General features: G+C 42.8%; 1 protein-coding gene across 1 annotated transcript in view; it reads right to left on the bottom strand.

Moving 5' to 3' along the window:
• The window catches only part of LOC139423174 (G protein-activated inward rectifier potassium channel 2-like), a 111,154-nt gene that overhangs the window by 23,640 nt on the left and 62,100 nt on the right, over nucleotides 1–25,414 (bottom strand). The window lies entirely within an intron of this gene.

The following is a 25,414-nucleotide window of genomic DNA, read 5'->3' as shown; positions in this document are numbered from 1 at the left end:
AGAGAGAGAAGACAACAAAACAAAAAGGGCAGGTTAGATTGCTGTTCAGCTAATGTACTGCACAACCCTACTGGGCACGAACTGGTTGAATCAATCTTATTTCCATGTCATTTGTCAACCTATTGTGAAGTGGAATCTATGTGAAAAATAATCCTGTGGTTGAAATTTTAACCACAGGATTTATTTTTATGTTTTATTTATTTCACCTTTATTTAACCAGGTAGGCTAGTTGAGAACAAGTTCTCATTTGCAACTGCGACCTGGCCAAGATAAAGCATAGCAACACATACACATGCAACAACACAGCGTTACACATGGAATAAACAAAACATACAGTCAATAATACAGTAGAAAAAAAATAACAAAAAGTCTATATACAGTGAGGCAAATGAGGTAAGGAGGTAAGGCAATAAATAGGCCATGGTGGCCAAGTAATTATAATATAGCAATTAAACACTGGAATGGTAGATGTGCAGAAGATGACTTTGCAAGAAGAGATACTGGGCTGCAAAGGAGCAAGATAAATAAATAAATACAGTATGGGGCTGAGGTAGATAGATGGGCTGTTTACAGATGGGCTATGTACAGGTGCAGTGATCTGTGAGCTGCTCTGACAGCTGGTGCTTAAAGCTAGTGAGGGAGGTATGAGTCTCCAGCTTCAGTAATTTTTGCAGTTTGTTCCAGTCATTGGTAGCAGAGAACTGGAAGGAAAGGCGACCAAAGGAGGAATTGGCTTTGGGGGTGACCAGTGAGATATCCCTGCTGGAGCGCGTGCTACGAGTGGGTGCTGCAATGGTGAGCTGAGATATGACGGGGCTTTACCTAGCAGAGACTTGTAGATAACCTGTAGCCAGTGGGTTTGGCGACGAGTATGAAGCGAGGGCCAACCAACAAGAGCGTACAGGTCGCAGTGGTGGGTAGTGTATGGGGCTTTGGTGACAAAACAGATGGCACTGTGATAGACTGCATACAATTTGTTGAGTAGAGTGTTGGAGGCTATTTTATAGATGACATCGCCAAAGTCGAGAATCGGTAGGATGGTCAGTTTTACGTGGGTATGTTTGGTCGCATGAGTGATTGATGCTCTGTTGCTATATAGGAAGCCGATTCTAGAGTTAATTTTGGATTGGAGATGATTAATGTGAGTCTGGAAGGAGAGTTTACAGTCTAACCAGACACCTAGGTATTTGTAGTTGTCCACGTATTCTAAGTCAGAACCGTCCAGAGTAGTGATGCTGGACGGGCGGGCAGGTGCGGGCAGTGATCGATTGAAAAGCATGCATTTAGTTTTACTTGCATTTAAGAGCAGTTGGAGGCCACGGAAGGAGAGTTGTATGGCATTGAAGCTCGTCTGGAGGTTAGTTAACACAGAATGGTGTCGTCTGCGTAGAGGTAGATCAGAGAATCACCAGCAGCAAGAACGACATCATTGATGTATACAGAGAAGAGAGTCAGCCCAAGAATTGAACCCTGTGGCACCCCCATAGAGACTGCCAGAGGTCCGGACAACAGGCCCTCTGATTTGACACACTGAACTCTATCAGAGAAGTAGTGGTAAACCAGGCGAGGCAATCATTTGTGAAACCAAAGCTGTCGAGTCTGCCAATAAGAATGTGGTGATTGACAGAGTTGAAAGCCTTGGCCAGGTTGATGAATACGGCTGCACAGTAATGTTTTCCCCCATCCTTCTCTCCTCCCGTGTATGACAGTTTTTTCCTACCTCACTCACGACACCTTTTGCCTATTCCCTGCCTGTACTGTTGCCATTTTTGGACCTACCGTGTATGACCTTCTGCCTGCCCCTGGACCCAGCTACCTGCCTCCTCCTATGGTCCCTTTCATTAAACACCTGCTGCGCTCTGCGCTTGAAACCAGCCCGCTGTCTCCCCCGTGTTCATTACACTCATACAGTTGAAGTCAGAAGTTTACATACACTGAGGTTGTAGTCATTAAAACCATTTTATAAACCACTCCACAAATGTCTTGTTAACAAACTATAGTTTTGGTAAGTCGGTTAGGACATCTACTATGTGCATGACACAAGTAATTTTTCCAACAATTGTTTACAGACAGAGTATTTCACTTATAATTCACTGTATCACAATCCCAGTGGGTCAGAAGTTTACAAACACTAAGTTGACTGTGCCTTTAAACAGCTCGGAAAAATCCAGAAAATTATGTCATGGCTTTAGAAGCTTCTGATAGGCTAATTGACATAATTTGAGTCAATTGGAGGTGTGTACCTGTGGATGAATTTCAAGGCCTACCTTCAAACTCAGTGCCTCTTTGCTTGGCATCATGGGAAAATCAAAAGAAATCAGCCAGTACTTCAGAAAATAAATTGTAGACCTCCACAAGTCTGGTTCATCCTTGGGAGCAATTTCCAAACGCCTGAAGGTACCACGTTCATCTGTACAAACAATAGTACGCAAGTATAAACACCATGGGACCATGCAGGTGTCATAAAGCTCAGGAAGGAGACGCGTTCTGTCTCCTAGAGATGAACGTACATTGGTGCGAAAAGTGCAAATCAATCCCAGAACAACAGCAAATGACTTTGTGAAGATGCCGGAGGAAACAGGTACAAAAGTATATATAGCCACAGTAAAACGAGTCCTATATCAACATAACCTGAAAGGCCGCTTAGCAAGGAAGAAGCCACTGCTCCAAAACCGCCATAAAAAAGCCAACTGCACATGGGGACAAAGATCGCACTTTTTGGAGAAATGTCCTCTGGTTTGTTGAAACAAAAATTAAACTGTTTGGCCATAATGACCATCGTTATGTTTGGAGTAAAAAGGGGGACACATGGGGACAAGCTGAAGAACACCATCCCAACCATGAAGCACGGGGTGGCAGCATCATGTTGTGTGGGAGCTTTGCTGCAGGATGGACTGGTGCACTTCACAAAATAGATGGCATCATGAGGCAGGACAATTATGTGGATATATTGAAGCAACATTTCAAGACATCAGTTAAAGCTTGGTCGCAAATGGGTCTTCCAAATGGACAATGACCACAAGCATACGTCCAAAGTCATGGCAAATGGCTTAAGGACAACAGAGTCAAAGTATTAGAGTGGCCATCACAAAGCCCCGACCTCAATCCTATAGAAATTTTGTGGGCGGAACAGAAAAAGTGTTTGTGAGCAGGGAGGCCTACAAACATGACTCAGTTACACCAGTTCTGTCAGGAGGAATGGGCCAAAATTCCCCCAATTTATTGTGGGAAAATTGTGGAAGGGTACCCGAAACGTTTGACCCAAATTAAACTATTTAAAGGCAACGTTACCAAATACTAATTGAGTGTATGTAAACTTCTGACCCACTGGGAATGTGATGAAATAAATAAAAGCTGAAATAAATCATTCTCTCTACTATTATTCTGACATTTCACACTCTTAAATAAAGTGGTGATCCTAACTGACCTAAAACAGGGATTAGGATTAAATGTCAGGCATTGTGAAAAACTGAGTTTAAATGTATTTGGCTAAGGTGTATATAAACCTCCGCCTTCAACTGTATTTGATCAATAATGATATTTAGGGCTATATAACATTTGTCATCAAGAGATGTATATATTTTTTAATTCAACTCGGAATTCAACAAAAAATAAACAATTTAACTGGGTTTCATGCTCTGGTGTATTTCAAATGTAATGATATTGAGTGATACTGAATTGTGTTTGATTCCAACGCAACCAAATATCCTACATGTACCAGGAGATGTATCTTCTGCTTCGATAGTTCCATCTGTGCCACTGACATAGTCTGGATTTAATTTCAGTGTGTCAACAAATTAATTGATATGTTGGATTAACGTCTCCATCTCAAACAAAAATCTCATGTAAAGAATAGGACTAAATCTAATAAACCTTTATTTCAAGTGCATTTTTTCTATGCTTGTTTATTTTTTATTGTGTCTGTGTTTTTGCTTGCTTATATATTTTGTACGTTAAACATTTACTGCAGTGGTCTAAATCAGGGTCACTGTAACGTGTGCGCTGGGAGTCAGGAAGCAAGTTCAGGGAGTGAATAATTTTATAAATAAATGAAACATAATACAAAACAAGAAACACAAACAACGTACAGACAGGAAACTCACACAGAAACAATAACGCCTGGGGAAGGAACCAAAGGGAGTGACAAATCTATATGTAGAACATGTATATTTAGTCAAAGTTTATGATGTTTATTTCTGTTATCTGGCGGTGCTATCTATAATTTCTCCAGAAATTTTTGTGCATTTTCTGAACATGGCGTCAATGTAAACAGAGATTTATGGATATAAATGGCATATTATTGAAAAAAACATAAATGTACTGTGTAACATGTCCTATTATTGTCATCTGATGAAGATTTTCAAAAGGTTAGTGAATTATTTTTCTTTTAATCCTGCGTTTGTGATTGCATCTTTTGTTCGACAAAATGGCTGCATATTGTCTGTGTCTTTATGGTGGTTTGACATAAATATGTGCTATGTTTTCGCCGTAAAACATTTTAGAAATCTGACTCGCTGGGTAGATGAACAAGGTGTTTATCTTTCATTTGAGCTATTGGACTTGTTAATGTGTGGAGGTTAAATATTTCTAAGAATATTTTTGCATTCCATGCGCCACCGTTCCAGCTGAATTTCAACAGGATATATAAGGAAGGTAATCAGGGAGGTGATGGAGTCCAGGTGAGTGTGATGACGTGCTGGTGCGCATAAGGATGGTGACAGGTGTGCGCAGCCTGGTGACCTAGAGGCCAGAGAGGGAGTATACGTGACAGTCACAAAAAGTGTTTATTGGTAGTCAAACAAATCGACTTTGAAACGAAAGAATACACCTCACACACATGGCTATGGGCTTACAAAAATAACATTCGGCCCCCTTGAACTTTGCGACCTTTTGCCACATTTCAGGCTTCAAACATAAAGATATAAAACTGTATTTTTTTGTGAAGAATCAACAACAAGTGGGACACAATCATGAAGTGGAACGACATTTATTGGATATTTCAAACTTTTTTAACAAATCAAAAACTGAAAAATTGGGCGTGCAAAATTATTCAGCCCCTTTACTTTCAGTGCAGCAAACTCTCTCCTAAAGTTCAGTGAGGATCTCTGAATGATCCAATGTTGACCTAAATGACTAATGATGATAAATACAATCCACCTGTGTGTAATCAAGTCTCCGTATAAATGCACCTGCACTGTGATAGTCTCAGAGGTCCGTTAAAAGCGCAGAGAGCATCATGAAGAACAAGGAACACACCAGGCAGGTCCGAGATACTGTTGTGAAGAAGTTTAAAGCCGGATTTGGATACAAAAAGATTTCCCAAGCTTTAAACATCCCAAGGAGCACTGTGCAAGCGATAATATTGAAATGGAAGGAGTATCAGACCACTGCAAATCTACCAAGACCTGGCCGTCCCTCTAAACTTTCAGCTCATACAAGGAGAAGACTGATCAGAGATGCAGCCAAGAGGCCCATGATCACTCTGGATGAACTGCAGAGATCTACAGCTGAGGTGGGAGACTCTGTCCATAGGACAACAATCAGTCGTATATTGCACAAATCTGGCCTTTATGGAAGAGTGGCAAGAAGAAAGCCATTTCTTAAAGATATCCATAAAAAGTGTCGTTTAAAGTTTGCCACAAGCCACCTGGGAGACACACCAAACATGTGGAAGAAGGTGCTCTGGTCAGATGAAACCAAAATTGAACTTTTTGGCAACAATGCAAAACGTTATGTTTGGCGTAAAAGCAACACAGCTCATCACCCTGAACACACCATCCCCACTGTCAAACATGGTGGTGGCAGCATCATGGTTTGGGCCTGCTTTTCTTCAGCAGGGACAGGGAAGATGGTTCAAATTGATGGGAAGATGGATGGAGCCAAATACAGGACCATTCTGGAAGAAAACCTGATGGAGTCTGCAAAAGACCTGAGACTGGGACGGAGATTTGTCTTCCAACAAGACAATGATCCAAAACATAAAGCAAAATCTACAATGGAATGGTTCAAAAATAAACATATCCAGGTGTTAGAATGGCCAAGTCAAAGTCCAGACCTGAATCCAATCGAGAATCTGTGGAAAGAACTGAAAACTGCTGTTCACAAATGCTCTCCATCCAACCTCACTGAGCTCGAGCTGTTTTGCAAGGAGGAATGGGAAAGAATGTCAGTCTCTCAATGTGCAAAACTGATAGAGACATACCCCAAGCGACTTACAGCTGTAATCGCAGCAAAAGGTGGCGCTACAAAGTATTAACTTAAGGGGGCTGAATAATTTTGCACGCCCAATTTTTCAGTTTTTGATTTGTTAAAAAAGTTTGAAATATTTAATAAATGTCGTTCCACTTCATGATTGTGTCCCACTTGTTGTTGATTCTTCACAAAAAAATACAGTTTTATATCTTTATGTTTGAAGCCTGAAATGTGGCAAAAGGTCGCAAAGTTCAAGGGGGCCGAATACTTTCGCAAGGCACTGTATATTTTTTCCACCGATATAAACACAATACCCCAAAATGACAAAGGAAAAACATGTTTTTAGACGTTCAACAGGACAATGACCTAACACACCTCCAGGCTGTGTAAGGGCTATTTGACCAAGAAGGAGAGTGACCTGGCCTCCACAATCACCCAACCTTAACTCAATTAAGAATGTTTGGGATGAGTTGGATCACAGATTGAAGGAAAAGCAGCCAACAAGTGCTCAGCATATGTGGGAACTCCTTCAAGACTGTTGGAAAAGCATTCTAGGTGAAGCTGGTTGAGATAATTCCAAGAGTGTGCAAAGCTGTGATCAAGTCAAAGGGTGGATACTTTGAAGAATCTCACATATATTTAGATTTGTTTAACACTTTTTTGGTTATTACATGATTCCATATGTGTTATTTCATAGTTTTAATGTCTTCAGTATTATTCTACAATGTAGAAGAAAAAAAAATATAGAAAAACCCTTGAATGAGTAGGTGTGTCCAAACGTTTGACTGGTACTTGAGCTCAGGTGCATCCAATTTCCTTTGATCATCCTTGAGATGTCACTACAACTGTGGAAAATGTAATTATCTTGGGAAGGGTATAACACAATTTCTAGAGTGTTGAAAGTTTCCAAGAGCACATTGGTCTCCATCATTGGGAAATAAAAAAAATATGGATCTACCCAGACATTGACTAGAGCTGGCTGTCCGACCAAACTGAGCAACAGGGAGGCCATAGGAGAATCTGCCAGAAGGTCTATACAGCACTTCACCAATATGGGCTTCATGTGAGAGTGGCCAGATGGATGCCACTCCTGAGAAAAAGTCACATGACAGCACGCCTGGAGTTTGCAAAAGGGTATGTGAATTACTCTGAGAGCATAAGACAAAAGAGTTATTGGTCTGATGAGACAAAAATATATCTATTTGGTCTGAATGCAAATTGCTTTGTCTGGCGAAAAAGTACAGCTCATCCATCATCTGTCTAAAACATGGTGGTGGCATCATCATATATGTTTGTGTCTGTCATTTTTCCTGAGGCGCTCGTCTCAGTCACTTGAGGGCTTTGTTTACCTTGGCTCTCGTGCTGGCCCATCCAGATTCCTCTTTGGCGTTCATAGTGTAGGTGGACGCGTCCGAGGCTGGGATAGGAGCTGTGCTCTCTCCGCGCTCGGATACGCCACCAAAACTCCGCCCTTGTGCTTTCTTCTTGAAGCAGCTCAGCCCGGCAGAGCGAAACTATGATGTGGGGGACCGGGAGTTGTTGGCTGTCGTCAAGGCCCTGAAGGCGTGGAGAAATTGGCTTGAGGGGGCTAGACTCCCTTTTCTCATCTGGATTGACCACCGCAATCTGGAGTACATCTGGGTGGCGAGGAGACTGAACCCTCGCCAGGCAACGTGGGCCATGTTTTTCACCCGTTTTGTGTTTACCCTTTCTTATAGACCAGGCTCCCAGAATGTTAAGGCAGGCGCATTGTCCCGGCTGTATGACACAGAGGAGTGGCCATGGATCCCAGTCCCATACACCCCACCTCTTGTTTGGTGGCGCCGGTAGTGTGGGAGCTGGACGCGGACATTGAGCGGGCGTTACTTGCAGAGCCCGCTCCACCTCAGTGTCCAGCCGGGCGTCTGTACGTACCGTCTGCTGTCCGCGATCTGCTGATCTATTGGACCCACACATCATCCTCCTCTGGTCGTCCTGGGATCGGTCAGACGGTGCACTGTCTTAGTGGGAAGTACTGGCTGCCCACTTTAGCTAAGGACGTGAGGGTTTATGTTTCCTCCTGCTCGGTGTGCGCCCAGTGCAAGGCTCCTAGACACCTGCCCAGAGGTAAGTTACAACCCTTACCCGTTCCACAATGGCCGTGGTCGCACCTGTCGGTGGATTTCCTCACCGATCTTCCATCTTCACAGGGTACCACCATGATCCTGGTCGTTGTGGATCGTTTTTCTGCCCGGTCTCCCGTCGGCGCTTCAAACTGCGGATGCCCTGTTTACACACGTCTTCCGGCACTACAGGGTGCCTGAGGATATAGTTTCTGATCGGGGTCCCCAGTTTACGTCAAGGGTCTGGAGGGTGTTCATGGAACGTCTGGGGGTCTCGTTCAGCCTTACCTCAGGTTTTCACCCCGAGAGTAACGGGCAGGTGGAGAGAGTTAACCAGGATGTGGATAGGTTTCTGAGGTCCTATTGCCAGGTCCCGCCGGGGAGTGAGCAGCGTTCGTGCCCTGGAAACATGGGATGCCGCATATGTCCACCTTCAGCGCGCCTTGCTGCGCCAGAATGTTGGCACAAACCGTCACCGCAGTGAGGCCCCGGTGTTCGCACCGGGGGACCGGGTCTGGCTTTCGACCCAAAACATGCCCCTCCGCCTGCCCTGTCGGAAGCTGAGTTCGCGGTTTGTGGGGCCATTTAATATCCTGAGGAGAGTGAACGAGGTATGTTACAGGTTACAGCTTCCCTCCAATTACCGCATTAACCCCTCGTTCCATGTGTCTCTCATCAGGCTGTTGGTGGCTGGCCCGCTCCAGGAGTCTGAGGTGCGGGTGGCTCCTCCTCCCCCTCTGGACATCGAGGGGGCTCTGGCGTGCTCTGTTCGTTCCATACTGGATTCGAGGCTAGGGGCCTTCAGGGGCCTTCAGTACCTCCTGGACTGGGAGGGGTATGGTCCGGAGGAAAGATGCTGGGTGACGTGTTGGATCCTTCTATACTGCAAGAGTTCCACCGTCTCCATCCGGACCGCCCTGCGCCTTACCCTCCAGGTCGTCCCCGAGGTCGGTGTCGACGAGCTGCTGGAGCCACGCGTCAAGGGCTGGAGCCACTGTCTCGACTTCCTCCGAAGTTGGTCCCTCTCCTTGTTCGGTCGACGTCACCGACCTTCTAGCCATCGCTAATCCATTTTTCATTGGTTTTGTCTTGTGTTCCATCACACCTGGTTCCAATCCCATCAATTACATGTTGTGTATTTAACCCTATGTTTCCCCTCATGTCCTTGTCGGTGATTGTTTATTGTAGTGTATCTGTACGTCTGTACTGCTGTGCGTCGGGTTATGTTACCCATTGATTTTTACTATTATGTTTTCCGGTGTGTTCCTGTAAATAAACTGTGCCGTTGGAAACACAGTTATTTCTCTCCTGCGTCTGACTTCTCTGCCGCCAGTTCACACCCTTACAGCCTGGTTCCTCTCCAGGTTTCTTCCTAGGTTCCTGCTTTTCTAGGCAGTTTTTCCTAGCCACCGTGCTTCTCCATCAGCATTGCTTGCTGTTTGGGGTTTTAGGCTGGGTTTCTGTATTGCACTTTGTGATATCTGCTGATGTAAAAAGGGCTTTCTAAAACAAATTTGATTGATCGATTTCTGAAGCACAGTGATAACATATTAGTCTATTGTATGGTTTTAAATGGTGGAATAAGCAATGATAGATAATTGGGTGACCACTGAACCAAAAATCTTACAATTGGAATTTGGTTGTGCTTTTAGATTGTTAAAGCAGTGATATCAAATTAGAAATTCAATTAACTTATGTCTGTCTTTTTGAGTGGGCGAATATTGGTTGTAACTGATCACTGATCACTCACTGATCAATGTCTCAACCAAATTATGTGGTGTACCAGTGGGACCTATAAACCTTGTGATGGTCATTTCATCCAAGATCTCACTATGTCACACTTCAAGTTCTGTGGTAGGACCTTGCTATGGTTTGATTTATCTTATACAATTCTGACTTTTTATTTCTCTTTGAAAATCTGTGCTCTAAATTCCTAGTCTTCATACAGTGCAAGACACAACACAGTAAATATAATGTTTATTTGACAAATGTTTTACTGCTGACAATCTCAGACAGATTTTGATCATGAGGGGCCTTGAGTAAAAAATAGATAATCTGTCAAGGTCAATGGGTTAATATACTGGCTCTCCAATGCTACTCTCTAAATTCCATGATATTTACCAAAACAGTATCCCCACAGCACTTTTGAAGATCCTCTTCAATTTACAACATTTTCTGTCGTGCTTCAACTTTGAAGAGGCTGGCAGAGAGTGTTATAGGGATTTTTTCCCCAGCTAAAAATAGAACTATGGAACTGGTAGTGGTTAGGTCATCGTGGGCTGAGAGGAGTGATGAGTAAGGTTATAGCGAGGCTTCTGCTCAATCCCCAACCAACCCTCTAACTCTCTCCACATGGGGTCCTTTGAGGTCTTGGGCAGATGGACGGTCGTCCAGTTAAACCATGACCACATCTCCCTCTTCTGCGCTTCTGGATACCACCAGATTAGAGACCGTCCATTCTGTCTCTGAGAGAACTGCCAAGAAGCAAATAAATGCTCACTATGTTGAAATTAAAGCTACTCTATTCCACTTAGTCGCATGAGTCAAGAATTCAACCGGGGTCTCGGTCCTTTGTTGCTTTTCCACAATATTTTTGAAGAGATATCTATTAAATTCCACCAACTTTAAGCTGTCATCGCAGGATTATTTTCTCTCCAAAGTTTTTATTAAAGGTCGCTAAGCAAGTGTTTTGCTGAAAATATAGACATACACTGAGTGTACAAAACATTAAGGACACCTGCTCTTTCCATGACATAGACTGACCAGGTGAATCCAGGTGAAAACTATGATCCCTTATTGATGTCACTTGTTAAATCCACTTCAATCAGTGTAGATGAAGGGGGGGAGACAGGTTAAAGAAGGATTTTTAAACATTGAGACAGTTGAGACATGGATTGTGTATGTGTGCCATTCAGAGGGTGAATGGGCAAGACAAAAGTTTGAGGTGGCTTTGAATGGGGTATGGTAGTAGGTGCCAGGCACACTGGTTTGTGTAAAGAACCGCAACATTGCTGGGTTTTTCATGCCCAACAGTTTCCCCTGTGTATCAGAATGGTCCACCAGCCAAAGGACATCCAGCCAACTTGACACAACTGTGGGAAGCATTGGTGTCAACATGGGCCAGCATCCCTGTGGAATGCCTTCGACATCTTGTAGAATCCATGCCACAACAAATTTAGTATTTTCAGAGGGCAATTCACCTTTACTGCCCCTGGGCCTCCATGAGTGTCAAACTGCTCAGGTCAGCAAAGGCTTAGCATGCGTCACAGATCTGATGAAAGACTAGAAAGCAAAATGCAGATATGCCTTGGCAAACAAAGCTGTGGCCCTGTGAGTCAGGGGCAGGGAGGCTTCTGTGCCCATGAATTATCCCTATGTCACTGGCTGCCGGCAGTCATACAGACTAGAGGCAGGTAATTCAATTACTCCAGCTTCACTAGGCCCTCCTCACATCCCCCAGATTTGTCATCTGCATCAGAGTTCCAGCTAGGGCAAAATGGAGATGGATGTTGAGCAACAGTTCTTTGTGGAGATGAGTACAATACACAACATGGAGTGTGTCCTTACATTTTTGTCTTCAAAAGACACAAATAAACACATTCAGCGTAATGGTATTGTCTTGATGGATAGATTTAATTTTGTTGCTGTAACTTCATTGTTATTTTTGTCCTAGAAATGTATGCTATATTTAGCTTTAATTGGCTGGACCCAATTTAATTACAACCCCTCCATTATTTTCAGCATTGTCAGTAGGCTGCATAGAGAGAATGTATGTATGCATTTTCCTGCCCTTATCCTAATTGACCAGCATCTGTTGCCACTCGTAGCCATGTCTTCTATTTCAAACGACTTCAAATGATCTCTGGGTCGCCATCACTCTAAATCCATAGAACTGGGTCATCTCCTTTTCACAGCGACAGTTGAAATGATTCAAACTGCCAAAGATAAGGGGATCCAGTGGATGTGGCCTTGTGGAACAACACTCATCATGTTTCAGACACCGAGTATCGTTTATGATGGTCTTTTACAGCCGTCCACCAAAAGAGTATATGGGTCAATGAAATGACCTACACTGACTGTTATCTAATGTGACACGCATTTCTTTTACACCCAGCAATGCAGTGACTGACCCACCTTAACATGATTACAATTGTTTTATTTAATTGTAGCACCTACATTCATATATACACAGCTCAAAAAAATAAAGGGAACACTTAAACAACACAATGTAACTCCAAGTCAATCACACTTCTGTGAAATCAAACTGTCCACTTAGGAAGCAACACTGATTGACAATAAATGTCACATGCTGTTGTGCAAATGGAATAGACAACAGGTGGAAATTATAGGCAATTAGCAAGACACCCCCAATAAAGGAGTGGTTCTGCGGGTGGTGACCACAGACCACTTCTCAGTTCCTATGCTTCCTGGCTGATGTTTTGGTCACTTTTGAATGCTGGCGGTGCTTTCACTCTAGTGGTAGCATGAGACGGAGTCTACAACCCACACAAGTGGCTCAGGTAGTGCAGCTCATCCAGGATGGCACATCAATGCGAGCTGTGGCAAGAAGGTTTGCTGTGTCTGTCAGCGTAGTGTCCAGAGCATGGAGGCACTACCAGGAGACAGGCCAGTACATCAGGAGAAGTGGAGGAGGCCGTAGGAGGGCAACAACCCAGCAGCAGGACCTCTACCTCCGCCTTTGTGCAAGGAGGAGCAGGAGGAGCACTGCCAGAGCCCTGCAAAATGACCTCCAGCAGGCCACAAATGTGCATGTGTCTGCTCAAACAGAAACAGACTCCATGAGGGTGGTATGAGGGCCCGACGTCCACAGGTGGGGGTTGTGCTTACAGCCCAACACCGTGCAGGACGTTTGGCATTTGCCAGAGAACACCAAGATTGGCAAATTCGCCACTGGCGCCCTGTGCTCTTCACAGATGAAAGCAGGTTCACACTGAGCACATGTGACAGACGTGACAGTCTGGAGACGCCGTGGAGAACGTTCTGCTGCCTTCAACATCCTCCAGCATGACCGGTTTGGCGGTGGGTCAGTCATGGTGTGGGTGGCATTTCTTTGGGGGGCCGCACAGCCCTCCATGTGCTCGCCAGAGGTAGCCTGACTGCCATTAGGTACCGAGATGAGATCCTCAGACCCCTTGTGAGACCATATGCTGGTGCGGTTGGCCCTCGGTTCCTCCTAATGCAAGACAATGCTAGACCTCATGTTGCTGGAGTGTGTCAGCAGTTCCTGCAAGAGGAAGGCATTGATGCTATGGACTGGCCCGCCCGTACCCCAGACCTGAATCCAATTGAGCACATCTGGGACATCATGTCTCGCTCCATCCACCAACGCCACGTTGCACCACAGACTGTCCAGGAGTTAGCGGATGCTTTAGTCCAGGTCTGGGAGGAGATCCCTCAAGAGACCCTCCGCCACCTCATCAGGAGCATGCCCAGGTGTTGTACGGAGGTCATACAGGCACGTGGAGGCCACACACACTACTGAGCCTAATTTTGACTTGTTTTAAGGACATTACATCAAAGTTGGATCAGCCTGTAGTGTGGTTTTCCACTTTAATTTTGAGTGTGACTCCAAATCCAGACCTCCATGGGTTGATACATTTGATTTCCATTGATCATTTTTGTGTGATTTTGTTGTCAGCACATTCAACTATGTAAAGAAAAAAGTATTTAATAAGAATATTTCATTCATTCAGATCTAGGATGTGTTATTTTAGTGTTCCCTTTATTTTTTTGAGCAGTGTATATATAGTCAATAGAGAACACCAGACGACAATGTTGAACACACTGAATCTAAGCTATTTTATCACACAAATGGGCTTGAATACAGTGATAAAATCATTCATATAGCCTTGATGTTCATTATTCCCCACACATACTGTATGTACCCCACAAGGTTCCATGGTTCCTTGAGATGTGTATAGGCTGTGGCCTTAGCCCCGGTCACTCCCTAGCCACACCCATAGTCACTTCCTGGTTTGAATGAATTAAAAAAGTGGGTGCATAATCTGTGTGTTGACAAATCCAGGTTCTTGGCCTTCATTGCGATGGTCGTGAATTGTGCATATTATAAAAATTGCCATTATTATAGGATCTACAGAAGATGTTAGAAGAAGAAGTGCTACCCTCCCCGGCCCGTGGGCAGAGGAGGGATTAATTTACCTGATCTCTGTAGTATGACTAGTGGGCAGTGTAGTGTATGTAGTTTGGGTGGATTGTATGGGTTTGGATGATTTCTAGCTAACAGAAGAGTAGAAGAAGTGGAGGTACAGTTGGTTCTGGTAATGCAACATTAATATTGGATGCCAACCGCAGTTAAACCCCAATGAAGGAGAAGAAAAAGGAAGTGGGTGTGTCAATTAGGGAAGAAGCCATGTTGTGGTCAGTAATGTTTGGTTTGATAGTTTATAAGACTCACTCCATACAAGTGAGAACTTTCTCAAAGACTTTTAAGCCTCAGACGTAGGAATTTATGACTTTCCTACGCACACCTCAGTATTTAGTATTCAGACTCATCTTATTCAGTGACGTAAAGCACTCTGCAGGTGTGGCTACCTTGCACACTCTGAATAAATTTAACTCAACCGCTGAAAGTCCTACCACTTGCTGGTCAACAGATATTCTCGTGGAGTTTTCATTCAATAGGGTTTTCAGTACATTTGTCTTAAGCCATTCGTGGTGCAAGTTTGACTTTTGTTGACAGAATCACGAGAATGTATTGAGAGAACGGGTTCAGAATATTAGGGATCAATGAAAAATCCATCTAAATATATGCATATTTGTCTCAGTTTCAGCATCAATACTCTGTTCTTGTAAATTATTTAGGTTTATGGAAGTATTTACTCTATGAATTTCAAAAAACAGGTTTAGAGAGCCTTTACTCACAAAAGAAAGAAAATGGTGGTTCGATTCATTCTGCAAATTGCCACATTCAGTTCTTTAAACCATGGTAATATTGGAAGATTAGTGTACATATAATTATAATAGAGAGAATAGTGTACAATAGTAGGCTATACCCTTGTCTATTGCTTGCACTAACCATGGAACTGTGTGATGACACGGCCCAGTATTACACCATGCGTAGCTTTCAAAATGTTACGTCTTGGCCTGTGCTCTGCTCCATAACGATTTAATTAACCTACATGTCTTTTTTAAAATATTGTCAACTGTTACTTATGGTCCTCATCAACAACCACACGCCAGGACAGCATTTAGAGGAAACAAATTAACCAAACAACGTAAATGGAATGATAATGTAGGCTATACCAACGGAATGGAACTATCAGTACATTGGCAGTTGAATACACTTCCTTCAGAAAGTATTCAAACTCCTTGACTTGACCAAATTATGTTTCGTTAAATAAATAAAAAATCTCACCCATCTACAGACAATACCCAATAATGACAAAGTGAAAACATGTTTTAGACATTTTGCTAATTTATTGAAAATGAAATACAGAAATATGGAATTTACATAAGTATTCACACCCCTGAGTCAGTACTTTGTAAAATCACCTTTGGCAGCGAATACAGCTGTGAGTTTCTCTGGGTAAATCTCTAAGAGCTTTCTACATCTGGATTGTGCAACATTTGACCATTATTCTTTTCAAAAGATTTGGTTGTTAATCATTGCTCGACAACCATTTTCAGGTCTTGCATTGATTTAAGTAGATTTGAGTCTAAACTGTAAATTGGCCACTCAAGAACATTCACTGTCTTCTTGGTAAGCAACTTCAGTGTATATTTGGCCTTGTGTATTAGGTTATTGTCCTACTGAAAGGTGAATTCATCTCCCAGTGTCTGTTGGAAAGGTTTTCCTCTCGGGAATTTGCCAGTTGCTTAGCTCCAATTAGTTTATTTAATTTTTTTTTTTTTTTTTTTTTTCCAGTTCTTAATGATTACAAGCATACCCATAACATGATGCAGCTACCACTATGCTTGAACATATGGAGAGTGGTACGCAGTAATGTGTTGTATTGGATTTACCCCAAACATAACACTTTGTATTCAGGACAAAAACTCAATTTCTTTGCCACATTTCTTTGCAGTGTTACTTTAGAGCCTTGTTGCAAACATGATGCATGTTTTGGAATATTTTTTATTCTTTACAGGCTTCCTTCTTTTCACTCTAGCAATTAGGTTAGTATTGTGGAGTAACTAAAATGTTGATCCATCTTCAGTTCTCCTATCACAACCAATAATCTCTGTAACTGGTTTAAAGTCGGTGTAGCCTATAATTAAGACATTCAAGAGTGCCCATCCCTGCAAGTAAAAATTATGTACAATTTCAATTCTGCATAATGGAATGAACTTTAATGTGGGAAAGTTGATGTGTTACAAATCCCACGGTACTGCTGCTCATTCGGTTCCAAACGCAGAATGGTTGCCAGCACGCTGTCCATGACGCTGCCGAGTCGAGAGACAGTCCAGCGTCATGAGGACTGTCAACAACGGTCGACAGCTCGGCCTTTCCCACAGTCTATATTTTCACTGGGTCGATTATTCTGTCACGCTGTATAATGGTAGGAGACAGCCGCAGGAATACTTAATAGGGTGTTTTATTTCTCCACCAAAATCATGAAAACGACAGGGATGAAGCCCAAAAACACACACACAGGGATGTAACCCAAACAAAAGAGTGAGGTGTAAAACCTCTAAATAATACATGGGAGGAGATCCGTAATAACAAGTGCACAATAACACGTAGCACGAAAGCCGCTACAACAGAGCACAGGTACTCACAAGATCAACGGACATGGGGACAATAACCGACCAGGAGAATGGGGAACAAAGGGCACATACTAATCAGGGGGAATGGGAACCAGGTGTGCGTAATGAGACAAGACAATCCGTGGTTGGTGGTAATGAATCCAGTTCAGTGACACCTAGAAGGCCAGTGACTAGACCTCCGGAGCTGGTGAACGGAATGAGCAACAGTACCGGGGGATCCGTGACAATATGCTTCAGTTTGCTGCCAAATGCTTTGTCTCCAGCGACTACAAGGTAAAATAGATCTAAAACAAGTGTCATTTATATTTACAAGTCCCACTAATTTATAAAGCTCTTATCAATAGTTCTTATCAAGATGTAAATTACAGTGCATGGAGAATGGAGTTATTTCTTTCTGGATTTTTGTTATTGTTGATGCTTGCTTTTTCTACTTGGAACCGGTAGGTTTGTTAGACCTTATTAAATGGTTGTCTCGTGTGTATAGGTGGTGGAATTATTAGGGAATTAGGTCAAAGTCAGCATACGGTGTATCTGTAGACACACCTCCGCCACACCTTCTTTAAGACACGGATGTTTCATGGTAGAGTGGGGTGTGCAAAATGGGTCCATTTTGGGTCAAAATGGGTCAACACTTCCCCCATGGGCAAACACAGGGCTGGCCTTAACATTAGGCAAGATTAGGCCGCCCTCCGAGCCCCTGATCGGCTACTACACCGTCCGCGGCACCCCAGCCACCAGCTCATAGCGTTGCTGCAGTTCCCGCCCTCACCCCATTCCCGCTTCTCCCGAAGTTCACTCCTACCATATTTGGCAGCTATGGTGATGTGTGTGTTTTATATGGGATTATCCAATTGTGAAACATTAATAAAAATGAATCTGCCAATTAAATGGTTGTATTTATGTTCATGTTTGTGTGTGAGGAAGACAATTGGTGATTAAGGCAGTAGCCTAACCTAGCCTGTTAAGCCTAGCTAACTACTATTAGTGGATATAATTTCAGCTAAAAGTCATCTATAGAGATTTGAAACAATTTGCTACCATGTCTAAGAGACAAAAACCATCAGGAAGTGAATATATATTTTTTTTAAAACAATGATAAAAGAAGCACAATCTCTAATCCAAAGAAATTTGCTGGTGAAATGTATCAGCGTGCAGCAATGTCCATCAGCCGGTATGGAGAATGACAAGCCTACGAGGAAAGGCCATTCATTCGCATAGAACGCGCTGATTCTAGTAGCGAAGACGGCAAAACGGAGGAGTCCGAGACATGCACTTCCACCGACGATGACAGCTCTCTGGCTGGACAAGAACAGGTGGTCGCACCACGCCTAGACTCACCTCCAAACAATGCCGGCGAAGACCCTACTATCTTGAACCCAGACTCAGATTCGTCACTCCCCGTCCCCAATGACAGTGGTGGTGGTGCTGCTAAATCCAACTACCAGACAAAAAACATAAAAGATCCCAGTGAGTGGCCAAAATATATGTATGGATCTTTACGGGATATGTTAGTGCAGGCTGGGCCACATCAGGATGAGGAGGGGAATTTCCGAAGAGACGAGTAGCAAGGGAAGTTGTCCGTGACCCACTACAATTGGTGGATGCCAAACGGGGAGAGAGTGGCGAAACCAAGGCTTGTCTATCCAAGCAAAACGTTGCAGCCTTCTGTTTTCACAGGAGTGCAAATCTGCGATGGTCAGGGATGGAACCAGGGACTGGAAGAATCCGTGCCACCTCCTCAGCTTGCATGAGAAGTCGCATGACTACCTAGATAGTTTCCAGAGGTGGAAGGAGCTGGAGATCAGGCTTGAGTCCAAGCAAACTTGATTTGATTTCAGGACCATGGACATCTACCGACAGAAAACATCGCTGACTGCAATGCAGCACCACAGGAAAGGAAAGAGGCCACTCTTGGTGGAGACAAAATAAATAAATGCTGAAACTGATGTTGGACAATCAAATTGGATATGTAAATAAACTAACCTTGTTAAGGCTGGGTTATTGACATAAAGTTTATTTTACACTGCTCTAGCGAAACGAGGCCCGCCATGCATTTATGAAAGCACTTGTTTCCAAAGCTCAAATGATCTTACTCTATTTTACAGTTCTACAGGAATATTAAAATATATGTTAAATATGTTATATAAAGGATTATTTTTATTGTAATTGTAACAATGATGGGGTCGTGCATGTGTGATATTAATAAGAAACTTGTTTTCCTACTATAGGTAGTAGGTTGCATAGTGATAGCAACATTGTAATTCTTTGATGCAGTACAATCCATTCTGCCTGGTAAGGGACCTCCTATATGAGCACCAAAACATTTTTATGGGCATAAACATAGAATTACATATATAATTGGAGCTTATTTCTTCATCTTCCAACAAATAAGTGGTCAAGCCTACCTGTTTGACAGACACAATTATCCAATCCATAGATGTCGGTACAGTATAGCCAAATACTCCAATACTGTCACATGCACTGATTAAATACTTTGGTGTCTGGGAAGGGCTTGGTGTGCTTAACTAAAACCAGGGCTCAAATTAAGTGAGGGTATCACATACCCTTTGTTTTAAAGAAAAGGGCAAAAATGATGTAAATTGTTTGCTTTATATTTTGAAATAAATACATAAAACGTATCCAGATTACATCAAGCGTTCTACAACAATGCTTAACTCGGTGATGCCTTTATGTTAGAAACAAACTGTTAAATGCCCGCGAAAGACGTGACTCCGATGCATATGGGGATATTGATTCCTCTTTATGACGATCTGAAGCTAAACTGCAGCCTATAATATTCGAGGAGATAAAAACATTGAGTTTGCAAATCTGTCCCTATTACTTGAGCTTTTCTCTGTCTGAAAAGATAATATGTTTGTTTAAACCCAGGCAGCTTTTAGGGAAGCACTTCTGTTATTGGGTTATACAACGGACGAGTAGCCAGCAATTTAAGTTTACAGTTTTCTACATCAGTAGAGTCTGTCTGGGTGGAAAGCTAACTTTTGAAAGTGCCATGCTTAGATTCATAAGGATGTCTAAGATGTAATAATTTTGGTCCTGCCTATGGCAGCAGCAGTCCAGGGCATTGGGGATTTTATCAATGTAATCAGATTGAAAATATTAGGTTAAGTTATTGACATTGAACTGTTTATATAGCCTACTAACCAGATGTGTTAAAAATTGTGTTTAATTTGTAGCATAGGCCTATTAATTGGGCTGCTATTATGTTCCTCTGACTTTTAGCTGAGAATTTATTTTTATCTCACCTAGGTTGGCAGAACGTCCAGGACCGGCCCTGGGCAAACATTTATGGAAGGTTTTGTTCAAATCAAAATGGGTGCAGGCCCAAACCATGATGCTGCCACCACCATGTTTGACAGTGGGGATGGTGTGTTCAGCTGTGTTGCTTTTACGCCAAACATAACGTTTTGCATTGAGCTGAAAGTTTAGAGGGACGGCCAGGTCTTGGTAGATTTGCAGTGGTCTGATACTCCTTCCATTTCAATATTATTGCTTGCACAGTGTTCCTTGGGATGTTTAAAGCTTGGGAAATCTTTTTGTATCCAAATCCGGCTTTAAACTTCTTCACAACAGTATCTCGGACCTGCCTGGTGTGTTCCTTGTTCTTCATGATGCTCTCTGCGCTTTTAACGAACCTCTGAGACTATCACAGTGCAGGTGCATTTATACAGAGACTTGATTACACACAGGTGGATTGGATTTATCATCATTAGTCATTTAGGTCAACATTGGATCATTCAGAGATCCTCACTGAACTTCTGGAGAGAGTTTGCTGCACTGAAAGTAAAGGGGCTGAATAATTTTGCACGCCCAATTTTTCAGTTTTTGATTTGTTAAAAAAGTTTGAAATATCCAATAAATGTCGTTCCACTTCATGATTGTGTCCCACTTGTTGTTGATTCTTCACAAAAAAATACAGTTTTATATCTTTATGTTTGAAGCCTGAAATGTGGCAAAAGGTCGCAAAGTTCAAGGGGGCCGAATACTTTCGCAAGGCACTGTAAATCAAGAGGGTCCCTGTGTCTAGGCCACATTTATGTTTCCCAATCAACATGAAGAAGAAATCCACAACAAGTATGGCCATAAAGAGGCCATTGTTCATATTTAGTTGGTGATGAAGAACAGCAGAATCACACGCATAACGGGCCACCATCAGAGAGCCAGAGAGCCACAGCATGATGTCTCATTTACACTGAAGAGGAGAGAGATTCTTTAGAATGAATGGTTGAACTGTAGCTAAGGCTAATGCTTGCGTGGGCACCCTATGGCCAAAATCTCATTTAAAAAAAGCAATTCAATCTCAAGGAGATTCATAGTAGAATAAACAATGGACACATGAAGAGGAATGATACAATAGCAATTCTCTCCATCGATCCTATAGGGTTTGTCGTTGATTATTCAGCTGAAGAAGAGACCACCAGTTTCAATCAATGTCATCAAATAACCCACCCCTGACCTTCTACCTCTTGTGTGCCGCTCCATTTCTACAGCAACCCACAATACAGGATTTTGGGATGAGAGGCACTTGAGACCATGCAGTTGACAACTCTGAAATGGGATATAGATGACAGTGGAAAAGGTAATAGGATGACACAGAAACCTGAAATGGTGGAGTTGTGTACTTATATTCATTGCTATTGGATGCCGTTCTTATATTTCTGGTTTATTAATATGTCAGGGATATTCTCTCCAACCCTGGGTCCATAGATGCATGGCCATGGACTAGGTTGAAATCTAATAAAAATCATCAGGAACATGATCAGAAATTAAAAACTAAAACATTAATCAGCCTAGTTTCTGTCACTGTAATCCCAGCAAATACCTTTGCGTCAGTGTTGTTCTAACCATGCATGCATTATTCAATGAAGTTACTAATACAGCTATGTACGTATAACTCTGCTATGTAACTAATCCTCGCAGCAACATACTCAAGGCTTCCATCATATATGTAACAGAAGGAAGTGACAATCATAATGTGTCTGTCTCTCTCTCTCTCTCTCTCTCTCTCTCTGTCTGTCTGTCTGTCTGTCTGTCTGTCTGTCTGTCTGTCTGTCTGTCTGTCTGTCTGTCTGTCTGTCTGTCTGTCTGTGCGCTACAGGGAAGGTGTGAGAGGCGAAGCCTGCAGTGTATCTGAGATGCCGACTGTATGTAAGGCAGCTTGAGTATAATAAGACAGGACATAGTGTGTCAACTCACAGCAAAGCCTAACCACTGATGGCCTACACATTCCGTGAACTATCGTCTCCCTCACTTTTATACTCCCTTCACTCCCAAACTGCTTCTCAACTCTAGACTCACCACCCTCACCCTACCTTAACGCCCTCCCGCTGGCCCTGCCCCCGAGCGAGACCCCGCTGTCTTCGATAAATATCAAATACCCTCTCCACAGCACAAACACAACAGGAAAAGCCATACAGCGCTGCTTAGACTACATCACATCTACAAAAACACACACACTGTAAGTGCCAACTGCAACACAGCCAAATGCAGCCTTTTTCAGGTGTGGTGCAAATAGTTTCACCCAGAGGTAGCTTAAAGATAGATAGATACACTGAGTGTACAAAACATTAAGGACATCTGCTCTTTACATGACAGACTGACCTGGTGAATACAGGTGAACGCTATAATCCCTTATTGATGTCACTTGTTAAATCCATTTCAATCAGTGTAGATGAAGGGGAAGAGACAAGTTAAAGAAGGATTTTTGAGTCTTGAGATAATTGAGACATGGATTGTGTGTGTGTGCCATTCAGAGGGTGAATGGGCAAGACAAAAGATTAAAGTGCCTTAAAACAGGGTATGGTAGTAGGTGCCAGGTGCATTGGTTTGTGTCAGGAACTGCAACGCTGCTGGGTTTTTCACGCTCAACAGTTTCCCGTGTGTAACAAGAATGGTCCACCACCCAAACGACATCCAGCCCACTTGACACAACTGTGGGAAGCATTGGAGTCAACATGGACTAGCATACCCGTGGAATGCTTTCGACAAATTGTAGAGCCCATTCCCCGATGAATTGAGGATGTTCTGAGGGCAAAGGGGGGTGCAACTCAATATTAGGAAGGTGTTCTTAATGCTTTGTACACTCAGTGTATACGTCTCCTTCTCTGTGGCTGACATGAGTAAGACTTTTAAAAGGGTTAATACTAGCAAGGCTGCGGGACCAGAAGGAATACCCATGCGCGTGTCCTCAGAGCATGCACAGACCAGCTGGCAAGCGTCTTCACTGACATTTTTTAACTCCCAGTCTAATCACAACATGTTTCAAGCTGACCACCATTGTTCCTGTTCCCAAGAACTCTAAGGTAACCTGCCTCAATGACTAACACCCCGTAGCACTCACATCTGAAATCAAAAAGTGCTTTGAAAGGCTGGTAATGGCACACACAAACTCCCTAATCCCAGATACCCTGGACCCCTTTGCATCTGCGTGCTTGTTGCGTTCTTCCTTGTTCGCTCGTTCATGAGCTGACTTGCTCATTCTAAATAGTATAATCTAATCTGTTCAAAACAGTGGCAGCATGTGCAGCAGTGGTCATTCGGTTTTTGACATACAAAAGTGCAATAGGTGCATTTATGCTGTTGTTGAAATGCACAGGTTGCTTTACATATCTTCTCAAATAAACTACCGGTAGTTTGAAAACTTGGCATCATATTTCTGTGATGCTGCTTTGTTGACAACTCCAATCCTCTTGCACCCAGTTTATTTAGTCAATCAGCCACCGCCGCTGCTCATACTCACAACCCTCATCCACTCCATAGAGAGTATCTCTCCCTCTGTAATCAAATCAAAATATATTATATTTGTCACATGTACCGAATACAACTGGTGTAGACTTGACTGTGAAATGTTTGCTCACGAGCCCTTCCCAACAATACAGAGTTAAAAAATGAAATAGTAACACGAGGAATAAAAGGTACGAGGTATTTGAGGTAGATATGCACATGAAGGCAGGGTAAAGTGACCAGGCATCAGGATAGATAATGGTAAAATAAAGAATAGAGCAGCAGCAGCAAATTATGAGTGTAAATGTGTGTGTGTGTGTGTGTTGTGTACGTGTGTGAGTTTTGTAATAATAAACTCTACAAAAATGTCAAGGTTATGTCCTTTTTTTGTGTGGAGGCTGGCTGTGTTCAAGCTCGGCTTCAGAGGAGGGAGAAACGCTCCGAAAACAATCGCTCTTCTTAAAGGTCATGCCATTTCACGTGTGCAATCAAATCATATTAGTGGCACAGAGTTTTCTGTTGAGGGACATTATGATGGCTCCTTTGTGCTACATCTGTAAAGCTGCCGGGCCAAAGGTTTATGTCACAACACACGCCATGTTTGTTAACTCCCACCGAGCTGTCAAAGAGGCCCGACCTCGGGGCAGCCCACCTGCCTGCGGATCTGCTTGCACTTCACTCACCCACCTAATCATCTTCCTTGCATTTTCTTCGCCAATGCAGTCACGAGTTAGGAGATATGACCACTCTATTGCCCAGGTCCCAGAGTGTCTACCTTCACAGTAACGGCACACTGACTGAGACAGATGGATTACCATGACTCCCTTGTGGAAGAACTCCTCCAGATCTCTGCCATACAAACTCTCTTCTTTCTTTCGCTCTCGTTCTTCATCCGTCAGCCAATCTCCTAAGATGGACCTGCCCATCACGACACTAAGTATTTACATTTCTTATATTGCTTGCATCTCAAGAGGTTTGAATGCTAGGATAAATTAATATATATGCATCGACAGATATCCAAGGAGCGGGATAACTGAACCAACTCAGGGTATCTCTGGCCCAGACTCCAACAGTGTGATGGAGGCCCTGTCTTGGGAGCCAATAAGTAGTGCTGATTACTGTTAGAATCTTACTTTTTGGATAATTTTATCTGGCGAATCAACCCAAGGCAATCTGATCCAAGCTTTTCCAAATGTCCCCCTCTTTCATCCCCGGGCAGATTAGATTTGAGATGTGATTGGTGATATAGTTTTAAGTTTTAATATTATGTGCACAAGTACAGTGCAAGCTCCAAACCCAACAATGCCATAATCAATATCAATGTAGCACAAAAAATAACATAAGGTAGAACAAAAACACACGATAAATAAATAAATAAAAACACAAGAAAAAAGAAGAACAGTGTCAGTTCCAATAGCATATTTACATTGTACAGGGATACTGGAGTGATAGAGATTACAACAAGTCGGAAAGTCCCCCCATTTCAAGGTGTCATAAGTATTTGGACAAATTCACTTAAGTGTACTAAAGTAGTCTAAAGTTTAGCATTCTGCCTCATATTCCTAGCATGCAATGACTACATCAAGCCTGCGACTCTAAATGTGATATTTCAGTTTTTTATTTTTTAT

This window comes from Oncorhynchus clarkii, chromosome 12 (genome assembly GCF_045791955.1).
Source record: "Oncorhynchus clarkii lewisi isolate Uvic-CL-2024 chromosome 12, UVic_Ocla_1.0, whole genome shotgun sequence".
NCBI classification, from domain to species: Eukaryota; Metazoa; Chordata; class Actinopteri; order Salmoniformes; family Salmonidae; genus Oncorhynchus; species Oncorhynchus clarkii.
This window is presented reverse-complemented; position numbering and strand designations above follow the sequence as displayed.